This window comes from Canis lupus, chromosome 20, assembly GCF_011100685.1.
Source record: "Canis lupus familiaris isolate Mischka breed German Shepherd chromosome 20, alternate assembly UU_Cfam_GSD_1.0, whole genome shotgun sequence".
In the NCBI taxonomy this organism is placed as follows: domain Eukaryota; kingdom Metazoa; phylum Chordata; class Mammalia; order Carnivora; family Canidae; genus Canis; species Canis lupus.
Window position 1 is genome coordinate 24,806,063 of NC_049241.1, and position 19,202 is coordinate 24,825,264.

Below are 19,202 nucleotides of genomic sequence, written 5' to 3' on the forward strand. Positions count from 1 at the left end.
TATTCCTGCCAAAACCAACCCACGTCACAGATTCATGAGCAAAATAATTGGCTAATTATGCCACTATTTTTTGGAGTAATTTGTTATATAGCTTAACATGAGAGTATATTTTTGGTGCCAAAAGTGAGATGCAGTGGCAACAAAAAATCTAAAATATGTGGAAATGACTTTGGAACAAGGTAGAGGGCAGAAATTGTAAAAACCTTCAGGAGAGTGTTAGTGAAAGCCTAAAGGATCTTGAAGAGACCACTAAAGAATGCCTGATAACCCTATGAAGCTATCTGTGAAGGTTTAAAGGAAGGTGAGAAAAATATTTTCAGAAACTGAAAGAAGTCCTTGTTATGTCATGAGACAAAGTTTAGGAATCCCGTTCCTGAAGCAATGTGGAAAGCTGATGACGTACCAACTAATTGGACGATCTAGTTAAGGAGATTTCAGGCAGCATCTTGAAAGTGTCTTCTGGCTTCTTCCTATCATCTGTGATAAAATGAGAAAGCAAAAAGATGACCTTGAAGAAAAAAGGAATTATTCACATTTCAAGTAACATTGAGAAGAAATATAAAGGAGCCAGGACTTGATGTGTTCAAGAATAAAATGATTTCTAATTCCCAGCCTTCTCAGTAGTTTCAAATTTTGAAATAGCCTCGGAGCAAATATTAAAACCAGGACTGGATAGTTAGACCCTTTGTTAGAACCTCAGAAAGACCCAAGGCAGTGCCTCAAGAACTGCTTTGCTCACCCAAAAGACCCTCTGGCGATCTTTCAGGAATGCTCCCCAGATCCTCTGTAAACCAATAGAACAAACAACCTGAAGAGTGCTCATTAGAAATTTTACAGCAAGCTCAAGGTAGAAAAGGGCTTATTTGACAAGACTGGTGGGTGTAGCTTTTGTCTAATGGAATGTATTCATAATGCACAGATTCATAAGAAACTCACAAGGTTTTTAAAATAATTATATCAGCTTGGCTGGAAAGGGAAGTTTAGTTAACATTTTACATGCAGAAAGTAGACTGAGAAAACTGTTCAGCTGTCACATGGGCCATTATTAATAGAAAAGGAAAGAAGACTTGGAGAGTACAAGCAAGAGCCACGGTGCACAATTGTCAGACTAAGTACTGCACTTAGTCAAGTACATGGCAACGTGTACCCTACTGGATTTCAAAATTAGCATGGATTCCTGTGTGCTTCTCATTTCCCCCCTTTTGAAAGAGAAGGATCTATAGCAGTTACTGTATACCTGTCCCATCAGTATATGTTCCATATATATGTTGTAGCCCAATTGTTTCTCAAGTTCACAAGACTCAAGATCAATAGCAACTGTCCCTAGAAGCCCTACTTGAGGAACCAAACCCAAAAAGCCTCAGCTGCATATAAGTGTGATTTAGAGGGCAAAGTCTTAAACTGTGAGCCTGAAATTGAAGCCATAATGGAAGTAGAATTTGTAGTTCTTGAGGAGGGAGTAAACTGCTTTGAATATGAGAGGGATATAAATTACAGTAGCCAGAGGGCAGATTGTGGCAAAGTGTATTTTCCAAAATGGCCACAGCATGTTTCTGGTCTCATATACTCTTCTATAACCTTGATACTTCCTATCAAGATGTGGAATCTATTTAGCCTTCCTTTGGGAGGAACCTGAAAAATGTAACATCTACATAAAAGCAATTATAAAATGTTATTGGGGCACCTGGGTGGCTCACTGATTGAGCATCTGTCTTTGACTCAGATCATGATCCTGGGGTCCTGGGATGGAGTCCCACATCAGGATCCCCACAGGAAGCCTGCTTCTTTCTCTGCCTGTGTCTTTGCCTCTCTCTGTGTCTCTCATGAATAAATAAATAAAATCTTTTAAAAAATAAAATGTTGTTGAAATGCCTTTAAAAAATAAAATAAATAGAGATATGGATAGAAAACTTGATGTCATAAAAGTATTAATTATTCCTAAATTAATCCATAAATTCAAAAAACATAATTACCATTTTAACAGGCCGGACTGTTCATGGAACTACCCAAGCTGGTCCTCAGATTCATGTAGAAGAGGAAACAGCTATAAAAAGCCAAAGCAATCATGATTAAGAGTAAAGCAGAATGCAGAGGAAAATATTTGCCCTGGTGTATGTCAACATTATAAATCTATAGCAATGAAAATGTTGTGGAAGTAGTACACAGATGGGTAGACCAACAAAATGGACTAGAGAACAAGAACTATCTTCATGTACTTCTGAATACTTGGTTTATGATAATAGTGGTTTTGCAAAGCAGCAGGAAAATAATTGTCTTCTCAATAACTAATGCTGGGACATTTGAGTACCTGTAATGAAAAATATTAAATCAGAGCTCTTCTCTATGCTAATTCCAAGTGGATTCTAGACTTAATTGTGTAGGTAAAAATATAAAATGTTTAGAATTAATGTAGGAGGATGTGTGAATGACCTTAGTGAAAGGATTTCTTAGATGGTACATAAAAAGCACCAAGTGTAAAGAAAAAGACTGATAAAATTGACTACATTAAAATCCAGACCTTCCATTCAAAAGTAAGGTGCAAAGAAATTCACTCACTTGGGAGAAAGTATATGTGATGCATATAAACCACAAAAGATTGGTATCTAAGAGGTATAAATAACCCCTTCCCATCACTAGTAATTTGGAAGATGCAAACTAAAACCAGAATGAAATACTTTTCACAGACCTCAGGTTGGCAAAAATTTTAGTCTGTCAATATTAAATGTGGGTTGAGAGTGTGGGGGAAAGAAATTTTGCACATGCTGATGGGATTATAAATTAATCCTTACAGAGCAATTTGGCAGTCTTTAATAAAGTTGAAGCAACACGTCATATATAACCCAGCATTTCCACTCCTGGGCATATATCTTACAAGAGACTTCTGCCCATATGCACAAAGAACCTAAGTCCAGGAATATTTGTAAAGCCATTATGTGTTATAGAAAAACATTGGAAATAACCTAAATGTTTATCAGCTGGGAAGTGGAAAAACAAATTGTGGCTTATTTGTACAGTGGAATGTTTTAAAGCAGTTAAAAAGAGTGAGCTAAATTACATATATAAACATAGATAAATCCCTAAAACATGATAATGGATATAAAAAAGTCAAGTTGTAAAATGATGCAAACAGAATGATCCACTTACAGAAAGTTTAAGAATATGTAAAACAATATTATATAGTTCATGATACTGCACGTGTAGTAAAAATAGTAAGACATCCTTGGGGATGATAACAAAATCCAAGATAAAAACAAAATCTATCTGTGTGTTGGAATTGGAATAAAGAGATGTAGTAGAGAGTTGCGGACACATTTGTGTTGTTTTATTTCTTTGAAAGGAGAAGGAAGCTGTGGCATTGTTAAGATAAATTTATACTGTAAGTGGCATTCAATATATCGTTCTCTATCCTTTCTTATTGACACTTTATTTTAAAGCTCTATGGGAATCAGAAACCTTGGTGCAGCCCGGGTGGCTCAGCAGTTGAGCGCTGCCTTTAGCCCAGGGCCTGATCCTGGAGACCTAGGATCGTCAGGCATCCCTGCATGGAGCCTGCTTGTGTCTCTGCCTCTGTGTGTGTGTGTGTGTGTGTGTGTGTGTGTGTGTGTATGTGTGTCTCTCATTAATGAATAGATGAAATCTTTAAAAAAAAAAAAAAAGAAAAGAAAAGAAACCTAGATGACTTCATATGGTTTGTTGCTTTATTTGTGGATCTAGAAAGACATTGTACATAACTTCTGCAGAGAACGTTCTGACACCATGAAGGAAATTCTGTTTACATTGTGCTCTGAAGTCAACTCTACACATCCTCAGCAAACCCCTTTGGTTTTAGGTAAAATGATCAATCAGATTATTCTGTCTTTCCTGGCAAAAGGGTTTCTTTTATATTTATCATCAGAAAATCTACTTCCAGCCAGTCTAGTCAATATGAGGAAGTTAAGGTGTAATCAAATTATCTCCCAAATTGTCCAAAGACCAGAAAGAAAAGATAACTTCAGCACACCCACTATGGTTTCTAAGGCCATGCTAAACATAACATTTCAATTTCTCAGAGCAAGAAGGGAGATTGAGTCACCAAAGAAGGTGATCAAGACTTGAGTTCAAGACTTTTGGTTACTGGAGTTTCAATCTCCATGCCTATTTCTACATCTGCATTTGACATCATTGCTCTAAGAAAAAGTAATGTAGGATTTGGGTTGATTATCCAGAAATGAGAGCAAGTAGATAGCTTTGTTTTGTGTTATTTCTTTATTCCTTTTTAGATGGCAAACCATATATATGCTTTTTGGTTGCATTCTCCAAAAGCAGACCCTAAGAAAATGATTTACGTGAAAGTAGTTAATTTGGGGCAGAAATCCCAGGCAGCACAGTGAGGACATAGAGGAATGAAACAGAGAGGAGAGGAATGGTAATCATGGCATGTGAATGAGCAGGTTTGCTGCTCTGGGTACTGGGGCTCAGTTTTGCAGGAGGCTCTTTAAGGGACTGTGTAGAATTGCCTTGAAATTGGCCCTACAAGTCATAAAAGAGCAGGAATATCCACCACCTCCACATTCCTAGGGATATGAACTTGCACTCAGGCCCATACCTCCTCCTGCAAGCCAGTCAAGCAGGCTCCTGTGGGCCATTAAAGCCCTCAACCTAAGTTCAGAAGCCAGCTGTGTGCAAGGAAACTCTACAAAAACGTCAGGTGTCATCCAGCATGGGCCAGGGGGATCTGCCCACAGCATCTGACAAAGATATCTGCAATAGAGTACAGCGTATAATGTTTTCCATGCGTGGGCAAGAACCTCCAGTGGTTCAGGAGACGATTTTAGATGATTCTGGGTCATGATAATAAATAACATTGAATCACATAATGAGAAAGTTCTTTTCACTGTTGTTTCAACCCGTGCAATCCAAGAAAAAGGTCTCATTTTGGTCCTAATTGCTCTGTGCTGAATAGTGTCCCTCCAAAATTCATAATTCAAACTCCTACCCCCACCAGTACCTCAGAATGTGACTGAATTTGGAAATAGGGTCTTCAAAGAGGTAATTAAGTTAAAACAAAGTCATTAGAGTGGGCCCTGATCTAGTATGACTGGTGTCCTTGTCAAAGACAAGGTTTGGATACACACATTACAGAGGGAAGATCTGTAAGAATACAGGGAGAAGATGGCCATCAACAAGCCACCATAGGCCTCAGAAGCAAACATCCCCACCAACACCCTGGTCTTGGACTTCTTGCTTCCAGAATTGTGAGAAATTAAATTTCTGTTATTTAAGCCATCTAGGCTTTGATACTGTGTATAGCAGCCTTAGCAAACTAATACATTAATTATGGCTTATTATGCCTTATCTCCAGGACTTGTTAGCTCTCTGATTAGCAGGGTCAACTTCAGGCTCGGAACTTTTTAGTGAAAACTTGGTGTCTGGGTAGTTCCGTTGAAGGAGCATGCAACTCTCTATCTCTGTGTTGTGAGTTTGAGCCCCAAATAGGGTGTAGAGATTACTTAAATAAAAACTTTTTTAAAAATTAAAACTTAAAAAAAACAAAGGAACTTCTACTGACAACCAGCATTGGCTAAAATGTGCTAATCCTATCCTGTTTCCATTGCATTTACTTTAACAGTTACCCTCAACCTATCACAAGTGGTACAGTTACCCTCAATCTATCACAACCTATCACAAGTTAATACCAGCAACAATGCAAAATTTCCCATTTAAATACATGTATATAATCTTTTAAGCCACCCTAAATAAATAATAGAATCATGAAGACTGTATGAGATAGGAAGTCTGGGAAATTCTGTGAGCTCTAGAGGAGCACATTATGATGGAAAGAGTGTGACCTTGTTGACACCTAACTCTCCTAGGCTTCAGTACCACTAATATTGACCTCTTAGGATAGGTGGGGAAATTCAAACAGGTTATTTATATAGCAACAAACACACTGTCTAGGAGTAATTTAAAAATTAGTAAATGTTAGTTCTCTCTTCTCAAAATATTTATAAGAAAATACAGATCGTTTAATATACCTTAGCTTTCCTACGATCCTCAGGTATGAGAGTACTACTAATCAGATATTAATCAGATTTAATGTAATTCTCTTAGAAGAGTCCCTTTCTCATCATTTTGTTCCATCATAGGAAACTGGGGTTCTGCAACTGGGTTCTTTTCCAATTTAATGTATCCTTTCTTATTATAGACAGACATAGGAAAGCATTAATTTCCATTCTCTTTGTCTACACAAAATCAACAAAGAAATAAAGTTTAGTTTTACTTTTTAAAAATTTTTTAAATTTTTTTAAAGATTTTATTTATTTATTCATGAGAGACATAGAGAGAGAGAGAGAGAGAGAGAGGCAGAGACACAGGCAGAGGGAGAAGCAGGCTCCATGCAGGGAACCCGACGTGGGACTCATCCCAGGTCTCCAGGATCACACCCTGGGCTGAAGGCAGCACTAAACCACTGAGGCACTGGGGCTGCTCTAGTTTTACTTTTAAAAGTAATTATTACTTTTACTTAAAAGTAACATTTTTTAAATTTTTTAATTAAAAGAAACTTTTTGGTACTTTATAATTTTTATTTTAATTCTAGTTAACATACAGTGTTATATTAGTTTCAGGTGTACAATTGAGTGATTCAACACTTCCATAGATCACCCCATTTTCATCATGATACTCTTAAACCTTTCACCTATTTCACCCATTCCCCTACTCAGCTCCCCTTTGGCCACCACCAGTTTGTTCTCTCATATTTAACAATCTGTTTTGTCATTTGTCTCTTTTTCTCTTCATTTGTTTTATTTCTTAAATTCCACATCTGAGTGAAAACATATAATATTTGTCTTTCTCTGAATGACTTATTTCACTTAGCATTATACCCTCTAGAACCTTCCATGTTATTGCAAATGGCAAGATTTCATTCTTTTATCACTGAGTAATATTCCATAGCATATGTATATATGCCATATCTTCTTTATCCATTCATCTATTGTTGGATACTTGGGCTGCTTCCATAGTTTGGCTATTATAAATAATGCTGTGATAAACATAAGACTATATATATCTTTTTGAATTATTTTTTCGTGTGTGTGTTCTTTGGGTAAATATCCAGTAGTGCAGTTACTGGATTATATAGTAGTTCCATTTTTTATTTTTTGAGGAACCTCCACACTGTTTCTACAGTGGCCACACCAGTTTGCATTCTCACCAATAGTGTACAAGGTTTCCTTCTTTTCTCCATATCCTCACCAACACTTGATGTTTCTTGTGTTTTTTATTTTAGCCATTTTGACAGGTGTGAGGTATTTCTTTATGGTTTTGATTTGCCTCTCACTGATGATGAGTAATGCTGAGCATCTCTTCTATTGGCCATCTGCATGTCTTTGGAGAAATATCTGTCATATCTTTTGCCCATTTTTAATTGGATTGTTTGCTTTTATGGTGCTGAGTGGTGTAAGTTCCTTATATATTTTGGATATTAACCTTTATCAGATACATCATTTGCAAATGTCTTTTCCCATTCAATATGTTATCTTTTAGTTTTGCTGGTGGTTTCCTTTGCTGTGAAGAAGCTTTTTCTTCTGATGTATTCCCAATAGTTTATTTTTGCTTGTTTCCCTTGCCTAGGAGACATATCTAGAAAAATGGTGCTATGGCTGATATCAGAGAAACTACAACCTATGCTCTTTTCTAGGATTTTTAGGGTTTCAGGTCTCTTATTTAGTTCCTTAATCCATTTTGAGTTTATTCTTATGTATTCTTATGTATATATTCTTACACTTATGTTAGAAAGTGGTTCCATAACTAGGTTCTTCTAATCTGTTTGGAACTGCTCAGTCCATGTCTTTTTGGATGTTGGGAAGTCAAATGAGGAAGCAGGTTTGGAAGTACCTTAGAAAGTTTGCATACAGAGGGAGTAGTGATGGGATTACTACTTAGGCCATGTTGTAGCTGTGCTATTTGACTAGTGTGTCTTGGTTGCATTCATTAAAATGAACCACAGTGCTAAAAACTGCAGTTTTTTTCCCAGGGCTTCTTCTCTTAATGTGAGAAGTGTTCAAGAGTTTCTTATCCAAATAGTAGAGCATTATGGGCCCTGAGAGCTTTCTTCTGGTTCCAGGGGTCTTCAGCAGAGAAAATTTTGTCATCTCGGAATTTTTGAGATCTATATTACAGAAGGTAGTTTGAGTCAATGTTCTTAAAACAGTGAAAATGCCAATTTAGAATACAATGTTATGCTTCTTTCATGGGAGGAAAAAAAGCAAAATGGAAATCCCCAAAATACAAGTTATTACTGGGTTTCTTTCTTGTTGTAGAGTATTTTGTTCTAGTTTTTTTTGTTGTTTGTTTTTTTTTGTTTTTTAATAGGGCTGTCTTGAAGGTCTAGCATTGTGTCCTGAAAAGACCTTACCTGTTGGCAGGATCTTCAGCAATGTTGTTTCCAGTGACTAGCAAAGGATGCAATTTCTTTGGTGAATATGCCACCAATAGTGAATAAAGGGAAGGGCTGCCCTCAGGAAAAGCAAAGGGATATATATCAAGGTGTGGAGAGGATATTAATAACAGAGTTCTATCTGGCCTTAGGTTACTCTTGAAATTAATCAAGTATCACCAAGTGGTAGATTTCTGAGCAAAAAAAAAAAAAAAAAAAAGAACAATTGCAATGAACAAAAGAGAAAAAGTCTATACTGTCTTGGAGTTCACATTCTAGTGTAGGATTTTAACCTCTTCTCGTGCCAGAGATCGCACAGACTTGGTAAGGACTGTGGATGCCCTCTCAAAATAGTATTTTCAAATGTATTAAACAAAATACATAGAATTCAAAGAAAAACAATTGTATTGAAATTCAGTAACTTGCAACACTGTGCTTGACCTCACATTACTGCATGGTCTATCTGCAATAAATTAAGTAACACAATTCAATAATTATCTCAGCCATCCACTGTGTGTAAACTTACCTGGTCTTTATTCCCAGACTTCATGCCTAGTCTTGTTAAAAAGACCATGCAGCCTTATAAAGAATTAAGAATTTTCATTTGAGGGCAGCCCGGGTGGCTCACCGGTTTAGCGCCGCCTTCAGCCCAGAGGGTGATCCTGGAGACCCAGGCTCCCTGCATGGAGCCTGTTTCTCCCTCTGCCTGTGTCTCTGACTCTCTCTCTCTCTGTGTGTGTGTCTCTCATGAATAAATAAATAAAATCTTAAAAAAAAAAAGAATTTTCATTTGAATGGCTAAAAAACAAAATTCAACTAAGTAAAGTTTAAAGATCTTATTGGTTTTATTCAATGATTCATGAAGAAAGCAGTATCTCATCTAGCAGATAGAAAGGAGCTCCAAGGAGCTGTACAAAATGAAAGACTTTTATAGGCAGAAGGGAGCAGGAACAAGGAAGTTATACTAGGCAAAAAAAAAAAAAAAATTTAAAAAATCAAGTTGATTATTGCAAGGTCACTTCCTTTAGGAGATGGCAGGGGTCTATTAGGCAGATCACCTATGCTGATCAGGTGTTTCCTGATGGACTGGTTCAAGATTCCATTTTTGAGAGAGCTGAAACTGTAATTAAGTTAACCTTTAGGTTGGTGGCATTGGGCTTAGCATAAGTGACTCCATTTGGGACCTATTATTTTCTTTTTAATAGGACTGTCCAGTCTTATAAAATTTTAACAAACAAGAGAAACAACTCCTTCTATGTATTGATTAACACTGTAAGTATGAAATACTAGAAAGCAATGAGATGGCTGGGTTACCAATATAAGAAGCCATGATTTCACTATTTGGTGGCTGATTGCCAACCAGGCACAGAGCTTCTCTATAATTGGCCAGCTATGTCTTGTGAGCATCTCTGGACAGGAAAGCTTCACTCACATGTAATCTTACTGCAAGCCTAATGACTACCACAATTTCAAAGTGATGAGCATAAATAATATTTCAGATATTGTTGACAACTATAATGTGGTAAAACACATTCATGACTTTTTGTTGATAACAAGTCAAGCGCTGCTAAACCATGGGATTTACTGTCTGTAAATTCAACTGTATAGTTGAAGGAAATGCTAAATTTCAGTTAGAGGGTAATGAAACTAGAAATATGAGTATTTACATATCCAAGGACCTCCTAAATGCCTAGGTTGACTCTAGGTATCCATTGCTTGTAGGAAGGCATGTAGCAAATAACCTGCAAAGTGATAAAAGGTATTACCAAGGGTAACAGAGATAGAGCCATGCAGAGAGTGGAGGAAGAGTTCTTATTTTATATCAGGAATGCCATTCCAGGCTCATATTTGAACAGTAGTCTAAAGGAAGTAAGGAAATGAGCCCTATGACTATCTGCAGAAACATTTTAAGCAGAGGAAGCACCAAGGGTGGTCCTACCTCTTTGGGATTTAGATTCAGCCAGGGAGGCAAAACCACTATGAGGATTTTTGGAGCAGGGCTTTTTATGGGAATTAGACTTTATACATTGTGGGAGGGGCTGGGGAAGTAACAGCCTTAAAGAGGTTGTTGGATATCAGAGAAGAGTCACTGACTAGACCTGGTAAAGGTGGATAAGACAGAGCTTGCAAGGGGGATCTAGGAGGAGCCAGGCACATCCAGCTGTTGGGATGGGACTATGAAGAGCTGACAGAGGAGTCTACAGAAAGCTGTAGACTGTGCATAGCCACCATCTCTGTGTGTCCATAGATAAGCATCTGAAGATGGTCTTCAGACAGTTGTTGATGAGGAGCTAGGATAGAGCAGAAGACAGTAAAAAAAAAAAAAAAAAAAAAAAAACCACCTAGAACACATCTATGTTTGTCATTTACCATATTTGACTGCAAAGACCTTCCAAGAGTAATGACACTTACACACTTGCCTTCCAAATCTCAAACAAATTCCTCTTAGGCCAATCTGACCCAGAACCATTTAGGGAAGAAGATCCTGGGGAAAGTAGTTCCAGCCTAACCAAACTGATAAGTGCAAATTATGACATATATCAGGATAAGAGCTTGGACTTAATGGTGAGATAACAAAACCACTAGATGGTTTTGAACAGAGGAATATATTATCTGAGTTATAAGAATCTCTCTAGCTCCACTATTTGGCCCAGTGCAAAGAACCATATTTACTCTGTGATTTTGCAAGTGGTCACTATTCTCTTGACAAATACAAAAGATTTCTTTTTCTTTTTTCTTTCTTTCTTTCTTTCTTTCTTTCTTTCTTTCTTTCTTTCTTTCTTTCTTTCTTTCTTCTTCCTTCCTTCCTTCCTTCCTTCCTTCCTTCCTTCCTTCCTTTTCTTTCTGTCTTCCATCTGTCCTTTCTTTCTTCTCTCCCTTCCTCCCTCCCTCTATCCCTTCCTCTCTCCTTTCTTTCTTTCTAACCAGGACAGTCCCAAATTGAACCAATTAACTGTCCACACAAAATCTCTATAGAGTTCTGAATTTTCCTATCACAGGAGGATCAGAGAGGTTGGTTTCAGGTAAAAGATCTACTGCTCGAAAAAAAAAATAGAATCTAAATAAATAAATAAATAGCTGGTGAGTAATTCTGGAGTTCCTCAAAAAAATTGAAAATAGAACTACTATACGAATCAGCCATTTTGCATGTGGGTATATATACAAAGGAAATAAAATCACTATGTTGAAGAGATACTTGCACACCCATGTTGATTGTAGTATTATTTACAATAGTCAAAACATGGAACAACCTAAGTATCCATTAATGAATAAATGAATAAAGAAAACGTAGGATGTATGGTTGTGTGTATGTATATATGGGTGTATGTATGGGTGTATATCCATACATACACCCATATATACAAACAATGGAATACTATTCAGCTATAAGAAAGGAAATTCTGCCTTTCTGACAATATGGATGGATCTTGAGGGCATTTATGCTAAGTGAAATAAGTCAGAAAGAGAAATACAAGTACCATAGATCTCACTTATATGTAGAATCTTTTGAAGAAACAAGTTAAAAATTTAATTAATTAATTTATTTATTTATTTATTTATCACCTTCTATGTACTAGTACCAGGGCACTATTCTAGGCAAGTGGTATTTATTTTGAAAAAGAAGACAAAAATTGCTACCTTTGTGGATCTTACATTCCAGTGGGGGATATAACGTAATAATTAGGTTACATAGTATTTTTAAATGCTTTGGGAAAAGTAACAGGGCAATCAGGAATCCCAAAGAAGATTAGGGAGACCTTTGCAGGATTAAATAGGGCAGTCAGGGAGGGCCTCCTTGAGAAAGTGAAATCCTAGCAGACCCTCGGAGAAGATAAGGAGTGAATCATGTGGATGGATATCTGGGGATAGAAGGAACATCTAAAACATAGGCTCTATAGCAAGCATATGCCTGCATGCTTGGGAAACAGAAAGGAGTTAGCAGGAAGCCCAGTCATATGAGATGAGGCCAGAAGGCACAATGGGGCCAGAAGCTTTGAACCTTGAAGCCCCTGTAAGAGCTGTGCTTTTACCCTGAGTGAAATAAGGAACCATTACAGAATTTAGAGCAGAAAAGTAACAGTGCATAAAATTGCTGACATGTTTTGGGAATTTTTATCCTGTGAATTCACTTTCACATATTGCATTTTGGAATTAAAATGCAGAGGTCACCTGGTCTCATCACTGTTTCCAAAACCAGATAAGAAGACTTAAGTCTCTCCTAAAAGAATAATAGAAAAGAAAAGAAAAGAAAAGAAAAGAAAAGAAAAGAAAAGAAAAGAAAGTTGGGACTGTGAGCCATGTCTACACAATCAATCCTAACGACCACAGATGCTCCAGAAATGGAGACTGGACTCATCTGAGAGCTTTCTTTGTGCTCCCAGAAAGGATTTCAGATGGCCGAGCAGCCTTGCTGCAAGATCCCTTGGGGTTTGAAATTAGCCCAGACTTAGTTTCACTGGGCCCAGAAATACTAATTGGGACTTCCCAACATTTGATGTTGATTAATGATGAAAAGACCTCTCTGTTCTGTTCCTTTGAGTAATAGGAAAACTGCCATCTCTAGGTGCTCTGATCTACAGTTAGAACTGTCCTTAATCACACTAGAAAAGCTTGAGTGGAAAAAGAGACCAGCTCTTGTGAATACCTGAGTTAGATGGGTATGATCCAAGAGCCATCCTGGGATACTCACTCTACCAAATCTGTAATAAGTCTAGTCATTAAATTACAGTGGATCCTTCTCCAACTAGACACAACTCCAGATTCTAAATGATGGAACCAAACCAAAGGAGGTCCTGAAGAAAGAAAGAAGCCTCCCCAGAAAGTCACTTTCCAGCCCTCAAACTACATCATCCTCAATCTAGAGCTTTAAAAAAAAAAAAAAAAAAAAATCCAACATCAGCTTCTTTGATATGCAAGTGAGGCAAAACCTGCCATTGAAAGCAGGTAAAAAAAAAAAAAAATGGCATGGAAGTACCATTTGGAAGGAGACTGAAGAGAGATTGCCCAATACTTGGAATATACTTTGAGACTGAGTCCTATCATATATACAGAAAATTGTATGCAGTCCATTTCCTGAGGCACAGTGATGAAATCCCCTGTGGAGTAAACAGAAAAGAGAATAAGCATCAAGACCCAACAGGACTGACTCTACCGGAATCAGAAGAGGATGGGCAAGCTCACAGCAAAATCATAATACTGGTCACAAAATCCTCCCTAAGGCTGCCAGTTTCCAAAAGTGTAGCCAGAGAAAATCAGCATGTTGAAAGACAACTATGAGAGACTCAAACAATAAGACATTTTTTTTTAAGGCATGGCACATTGTACAGCTCACCTACAGAGGTGCCGCAGATGGTGAGAAAAAAGAATGTCTTCCATGGGGAGAGCAGGAAATCACAAAGGTTGCAAACCCCAGGGTAATTTGAAGTAACATTCATTATCTTTCCAATTTTTAAAAGGAGCATTGCATTAGGCCCCTATTAGCTAAAGATTTACAAACCCAGGCCAAATTCCAATAGTATCAACTCCTTCCAGCCAGCTCCAGGAAGCTGCTGTACAGATTTTTGGGAAAGGAGCCTAAAGAGCTGGAACCACCTGGTTTCAGGGTTACTTGGGGGCATAGAGTTTGCTTGACCTGGTTCTTTGAGGGCCATAAAATAAGAACTGGAATTTACTAACCTGGGGCTTATTGCTGGGTGATAAATTGCCTATTTTGTTCCTGCCCTGGGTAAGGGAAGGTCTGTTTTCCTTGTGCATTCCTGCAATGAGAATTGACTCCTTCGTGATTTAGTCTAGAGACTGCTAGAAGCACTATCTAGACAGACAATATGCTTTGTTCTGCTGTCAGGACTTTTTTAGGGAACTCCCCAGACCAGAGTGTGGATGTGAGAAAAAGGGCTCTGAAAATCAGCTAATATGCCCTGAATATCCAGCATCTCCTACAGGTTACCTCCTTCACTAAAGTTGGTGGGAGACTGTCAGGGCCAAGGGAAGTCAGTCCTGACAAAAACATTGCTCAATGCCAAAGAAGAGCCCTGCAGTCATCTTCAGCAGAGAAATAGTGATGGTACCACTCTTCTTGGATTTGGTGTCATTTTTTGGAATCTCTTGATCACTTGAGTTGAGTTGGAGAACTGAATATTTTCAGAAAAACCATGCAGATTGAAAAAGTCTATGAACGGAAGTTGCTGGTTTTGATTTGAGGCTTATGCCCAGCACACACACCCTCACAAACCAATGGGATCAACCCAGCCAAAAGTGCACAATACAAACACCCAACTGAAAATAAAGACTCTAGATAGAACCTGAGTGTACCTCCATACTTAACTACAACTCTACCCCTGTTAGGAAGAAGAAGGTTCCACTTAGAGGGGCTTCAGATGACTTTCCAGTTATAATAAGGGGGTTGCATGGCACTCTTAATGCAATTTTAAAAGTTCTCATTTAGAGCAAACTTGACCATGAGCAGAGCAAATAAGGTAGGAGTATGACCTCTGGCCTTGTATTAACTCTCAGCTTTTGTCTTGACATATTTTTATTGGTTTGAAATTTAGTACTTGACCTAAAGTTAAGAGCTCATGTAGCCTAGTGTCAGTCTGCTTTTTACAGAGACAAGTAACATCCTGTTCATTTTATTAAACACTTTGTCTTTAAAACTAAGCAGAAGAGACAGAGAAAGAGCAAGAGAATGAAGAGAAGGGATCATCCTGAACACCTCTTACTCACAATAAGCATAATTTATTCTGTCAATATGTGAGTCATAGGATTTCATAAATCATCTAATCCATCCTTCTTATTTTACATACAAGGAGATTAAAGATCAAAGAGAGAAAATAGCTTGTCCAAGGTCATATATGTTTATGAATGTAAGCATAATGTTAATGTCTATTCCCAGCTACTGATTCGCTTAATGTTACTTAACTTCCTGCTCATTCCTTCTATAGGAGCTATTAGCATCCCAAAACTTGTGTTTAAGAAAAAGCTGGACATGTTACAGTCAAAAAGAGGGCAAAGGTAGTTGAACCATCCGTGTATCTGTCCTGGCCTGAGAAAACTATTGCACTAAGCCTTGGCAATCTATGCCACCCTTGTGTAACTAGATAGCTTGGGGTGGTGGGGTGACGGTTGCAAGGCTCAGGACAGTAACTTCATTTCCACCTTTCTCTCTTCCCTAGGAAGAGAAAACTGTAGACTCAGCCATCCCACCATCTTACTAAGACATCATTTTTATCTACAATGATTCCTTGCTTCTGTAGAAATTAGACTTTTAAATTAAATAGTTCACAGACTATGAGATGGCAGTGTTCCAATTTCATGGCAAGAGTGGACCGTTAGTTATTTGAATGTGTGGTTCTCATTTTCCTTGTGATTGGATTATTGGGAAATTCAGAGATGCACATGTAGCATGTCGCTATTAGCAACACAATATTGTGTGTACCTGAATGAGTCCTCCCTCACTTTTACTGAATTCATATTTTTGATATTTATCTTTTGGAAAAATCCCTTCATGTTCCTGCTCCAATTCACCAAAAAAGTTTCTGCATGATAGGACCTCCATCATGAGTATCTGGGGCTCCTTATTTAAGATAAATTTTAAATTCTATTCTTTATATCTATATTGAAGAAAATAGTTGATCCAAGCCAAGGTTTCTCAATACTAGCACTATTGACATTTGGGATTGGTAATTCTTTGTTGACAGGGCTGTCCAGTGGATTGTAGGAGATTTAGCAACATCCCTCCCTGGCTTCTACCTACTGGATGACAGTAGCATTTCCCCTTTTTGGTTAGGACAATAAAAGTATCTCCACACATTCCAAATATCCTCTGAGGGGCCACAATTAACCCTGGTTGGGAACCACTTATACAACTTGCTTCAGAAAGATAACCCCAGGCGGTGCCTGGGTCAGTTAAGCATCTGCCTTCAGCTCTGGTTGTGATCCCAGGGTCCTAGGGGGTCCCTATTCAGTGAGGAGTTTGCTTCTTCCTCTGGCTCTCCCCTACCTGCTTGTGCTCTCTGTCTCTCAAATAAATAAAATCTTTAATTAAAAAAAAGAGGACACCTGATTGGCTCACTGGATTCTGCATCTGCCTTCGGCTCAGGGTGCTGGGATGGAGTTGCACAGCGGCTCCCTGCAGGGAGTCTGCTTCTCCCTCTACCCCTCCCTTCTGCTTGTGCGTCCCTCTCTCATGCTTTCTCTTCAAATAAACAATTACAATCCTTAAAAGAAAGAAAGATACCACAGTAGAATATAAGCTCTATAAGAGCAGGAACTGTGTGTGGTTTTTTCATTACTGTGTTATGCACATAAAAGGTGTTCTATACAAAAAAATGTGCTTGATTAGAAAGACATGATTGGTACTAAAGGGAAAGCCTTGGATATAGAATATCCAACATCAATCTGCCACTCTCTAGCTATGCCATTTACCTAGATCACTCTATCTCTTTCAATCTTATAGGCATAATATGTTTTGCAGGAAATAGTCTTTACCTTGACTCCACTATCTTCTGAATTTCAAATAGAGTCATTGTGCAATGATGTTTGCAACCTGTGAAATGACCTTTAGATCTGAAAGATAAAGGAGGACAAATGTCTTAAAGTAGATGCGAACTCAAGTAAAACCCATATCAATCTAAAATAATGGTCTTTCCTTATCCGATCACCAAAAGCCTTAACCCAGGCTCTGTTTGGTCTTGAAGTGAGGGGTAAGGACAGAGGAAGGAAACAGAACTGGATTGAATGTTCCAGAAAACCAGAGGCATGTGTCAGGCTGAGGAATAGGATAGTGCCTACTTATGATTTCTTTGCACAACATAAATTGTTCTACACCAACCCAAATACCAAAGGAGAACAGTACGTTCCTAAGACAAAAGGTTCAGTAGCAGTTAGAAATAGAAGCCTTTACACTGAAAGACTATGATTTCCCCATTACCCCTATTATGCAAGCAAATCAATTGAAAATTATATATGTATGTGTGTGTGTGTGTACATGTATAAAACACAAAATTTGTCTGTGTTCTCATTCTTTCTCTTAAGCTGTCAGCTTTTCTAGAGGTCTTAGAGCATAACCAGTTAGCAGCATGTTGGAGAGTTCAGTATAATGTGTAGATATTGTGTGAAGAACCACCAGGAGTCAGGTTCTATGCAAGAGAAGACATGGGGGTGGGGGTGGCATGGCACACTTGTATATCCGAGGTAAAAAGACCTCAGTAGCTTGCGCAGGAGTCTTCTATGTCAAGTCCATTTCATAATACATCCAGTGATCCCAGAGATATCTGCAGTTAGATATTAACGAGCAAAAGGGTGAGGTGCCTGTGATGCTATGTTACAAGCTCTGCAGGAACAAGAAATGGTGGCAGGAGGATACTTGCCCCACTGCATTATGAATAACCTCTTTGTCAGGGGAGGGGGCAGTTAGCTTTTGTATGTCTCAGCTTCCTCACTCAGGAAAAAGAATATTGCTTATCCTGCATAACTTGGAGTCTTGTTGTGGGGGCAAATGCAGTAAGGAATTTAGCATTTGTTTGTTTGTTTTTTACATATATCAATTGTTGTGTTAGTCACGGTTCTATGGAGAAATGGAAGCTATAAGATGTGTGTGTGTATATATATATTTATACACATACTCTAATTTTTCTTTATTATTCAACTTAAAAAATTTTTTGTTTAGACATGTAATACATGTTATTGTAAAAATGCAAACATTAAGAATTGAAAGTCTCACTAATTCCTACCCATAAGAGTCACTCTTGTGAATCTGCATATATGTGCAGATTTATTTCTATGCTTGTGTTACTGTAAATGCAAAGAGCATGAATCACCATCCAATTGCAGGTTAGCAATTGTAGTATCCAGGGTAAGATTGCCCAAGAGTGGTGGCAAAAGCCAGGTTTCGCAGTGGTGTCTACAAACCAGACCTAGTCAGAAGCATTGGCCATGCCCACATGTCTAGAGCCTGCTAGTTGACTTCTGGCTCAGTGCTTTTCCATGTTTTCCCCTACTACCCTTGTAGCCAAAACCTGTCACGTTAATTATTGTTCAGGCTTTCCAAATGAAACATAATACTCCTATCTAAATACATCACTTCCCAACTTCAAATATTCCACACTCTGTCTCCCCCCACCCCCCCACCCCCACCCCTTTGTCCTTGTATGCTACTTCTCCCTCTGGAATTTGTCTTGAGTCAAATTCAATAGTGTCAGTATTGCTGCCCATGATGAGTAATGATTCATATACCAAGAGTAGTCCCCTTGTGAGATATGCCAGCCCCAGGAGTGAATAACCAGGTCAAAAAGAAAGAATGAGAAAGATGACTGTTACAATGGCATTTTTCTTTCTTTGTGTTGTTGGATATTCCCCAAGCTTGAATTATTGATCCGCCACCTTCACTATATTGTAGCCTTGTTTCCATACTAATGGTACTATTACTTACTCCATGGGTTTTTTTTTTTAATTAATTCACTTTTTTAAACTTAAAGTTGTCTTAACACTTCTATCATTGGCATATGGAAGGCAACATCACTTGCTATAAGTGGAAGGTAACCATAAAATAATTACATAACTCTTAGTTGTTTAACTATATTCATAAAACATCTTTTCCTTAGTTTGGGAAATATTGCTTTAACTGTCCAGCTAGAGAATCCACTGTATTAGATTATTAATGCAATCTAGGGATTCTGGAGAGATCTATAAGAAAAGCCTTAAAGAAAACTTGTCAAAAATACAGGCTTTGCAAGGCTTCTTGAACATTTGGAATCCCAGAGTTTGTGAACTGGGAGCAGAGCTTCAT

General features: G+C 38.0%; 2 long non-coding RNA genes across 5 annotated transcripts in view; one reads left to right on the forward strand and one right to left on the reverse strand.

The window, feature by feature from the left end:
- The window catches only part of LOC111091282, a 48,201-nt gene that overhangs the window by 13,943 nt on the left and 15,056 nt on the right, over positions 1-19,202 (forward strand). The window lies entirely within an intron of this gene.
- The window catches only part of LOC119864665, a 46,852-nt gene that overhangs the window by 4,510 nt on the left and 23,140 nt on the right, over positions 1-19,202 (reverse strand). For 3 of the 4 annotated variants that reach the window (XR_005374779.1, XR_005374780.1, XR_005374781.1), the window contains exons 2-4: positions 16,904-16,981; positions 1,974-2,044; positions 404-477 (exon numbers count right to left, since the gene is read on the reverse strand). This is a non-coding gene — a long non-coding RNA (uncharacterized LOC119864665). The remainder of the gene's footprint in view (positions 1-403; positions 478-1,973; positions 2,045-16,903; positions 16,982-19,202) is intronic. The other variant, XR_005374782.1, reaches the window with a different exon arrangement.